Source organism: Gossypium raimondii, chromosome 13 (assembly GCF_025698545.1).
Source record: "Gossypium raimondii isolate GPD5lz chromosome 13, ASM2569854v1, whole genome shotgun sequence".
Taxonomy (NCBI): Eukaryota; Viridiplantae; Streptophyta; class Magnoliopsida; order Malvales; family Malvaceae; genus Gossypium; species Gossypium raimondii.
In genome coordinates, this window is record NC_068577.1 from 45,737,961 (window position 1) to 45,740,185 (window position 2,225).

A 2,225-nucleotide genomic window follows, 5' to 3' on the forward strand; every position below is an offset into this window, starting at 1 on the left:
TATATTCACCTGCGTAGAAAACTATAAACCGTCAATTTTCTTATTTAATGCTTCCACTTGGTTTGATAACATGATGACTGCATCTAGATTAAAAAACCAGTTGCTTTCATCGGTTTTGTTCTCATGACTTGCCACTGATAATTATTCAGTGCCATCTTCTCAATAAACTCATAAGCTACCTCGGGTGTTTTATTATTCAGTGTTCCACCAGTTTCTGCATCAATTAACTACCTAGTCGAGGGATTCAAACCATTGTAGAAGGTTTGAACTTGCAACCACAGAGGTAACACATGATGAGGGCATCTTCTCAATAAGTCCTTGAATTTCACCCATGCATCATATAAAGTCTCTAAATCGATCTGGGCAAAGAAAGAAATTTCATTCCTCAACTTAGCCATTTTAGCCGGTGAAAAGTACTTTTAGAGAAATTTCTCGATCATTTAAGGCTAAGTAGTGATAGAACCTCGTGGTAAAGAATTTAACCACTATTTTCCCTTGTTCCTCAACAAGAAGGGAATAATCATAAGCGAATGGCGTCATTAATCTTGAAAGTGTCATAAATCTCTAAAAACTTGGCCAAATGAGTATTTGGATCTTCATCCTATAAACCATCGAACTGAGCATACTATTGAACCATCTAAACTGTGTTCAGCTTCAGCTCAAAATTGTTTGCAACAATGGTAGGTCTCACAATACTCGATTCGGCCCCAATCAGAGTGGGTTTGGCATAATCATACATAGTACGAGGAACAGGATCTACATGAGGTTACTGGATATTCTAATTATCACCCATCTTCTCGGTAATATTTTTGTCCTCTTGTTCGTCTACTATATTCTGTTGACTTTACGTTGTTTCTCTCACCTCTTTGCGATTTCTGCGAATAGTATTTTCAATCTCACTGTCAAAAGGCAATGGTCCCAACGGGTTTCCTCTAGTCATAAACCAAAAGAACCTGCCAGAAGCAAACAAAAGAAAAATTAAAATGTACAAAATAAATTAAAAAATATATAAATATAAAATAAAATAAAATATGTTTATGCTAATATCATAATTAAGTATTTGTTTTAGTGGTTAAGGGCTTTGATTGTATATTTGAGGCCTTGGGTTCAAGTCATACTTTTTGGGAAAATTTAGTTATTTTTGTTCCTAGGCCTATCTCCATTCATTGGGCTTAGATGTTATTTTTGGTCAAGTTTTGATAGAATGAGACTACTGGTTTGGTGGTAAGGTGTTAGCTTACCTTGTGGTTGTGTGTTCGGAATCCCTTCGTGAGCATGTTCCTTTCTTTTCTTTTTCCCATTCTTTTTTCCTTACTTTTGTTCTTTACTAGTCATTCTCAAATTAGGCTGCCAATGCATTCATTTCCTTCTTGGTATTTTATTTTGTTTTATCTTAATCCCTATCAATGTTCTTGCTTTTCTGCTCTTTTTCTATTGGATTCGTATTCGGTGATTGTGTTTGTCACAATTCTTGAAATCAAAATTTATATTGTGAATCAAAACTTTAATTGTTTCTTTTGTGTGCTGCCAGGAGAGGATTGAAAGGAAATAGGTGCTTCTCCAGTCACTTAAACATCAAGTTGTTGTCGTTTACTATTGCGTAAATGATTTAATGTTTTTGGAAGCTAAATGTGGGCATTTTTGTTGGAATATTAAGTTTAGTTTTTGTATAATCGTTACTGATTGAACGTTTTAAATAATGATTTAGGTTCTGGAAGTCTCGTGGTTGCATTTACATCAAAATTAGATCAGGTGTGTAACGAAAACCTGAGAAAGCAGTGAATGAAAAAAGCCAAAAATTGGGATTGTCAACGCTACACGGCCATGTGCTAGGCTGTGTGTGACATACGACCGTGTGCTAGACTGTGTAAGACGTACAGTCTAGGTCAATTATGCCATGTGGACTACACGGGCGTGTATGAGGTCATGTTCCAGGCCATGTGGGCCACACGGGCTAGCCAAGTAGGTCGTGTGGGCCATACAAGCATGTGGGCCCAAATTTTAAAAATTTACCCTAGGGCCATAGGCGTCATTCAAGTCGAACGTAGGCCTTCCGTAGGGTCCATATGGCATAAATTCAGCTTTCAAACATGATTTATGATGTTCTGTTAGCGTAAAATTTGATGTGTATGCATGATTAATATGTTGTATGTTCTATATGATTTGTAATATGGTAACTTTGATATGTTTTTTGTCAAGTATGATCTATATCTGTTACGAGAGCA

The 2,225-nt window shown here is 36.2% G+C and overlaps 1 non-coding gene across 1 annotated transcript; it reads left to right on the forward strand.

Annotated features, from left to right (window-relative positions):
* The first annotated feature begins 285 nt into the window (after positions 1-285).
* LOC128036385 (small nucleolar RNA R71) lies at positions 286-392 on the forward strand. Its single transcript, XR_008193182.1, has one exon. It is a non-coding gene; the product is annotated as a small nucleolar RNA R71 (small nucleolar RNA).
* The last annotated feature ends 1,833 nt before the right edge of the window (positions 393-2,225 follow it).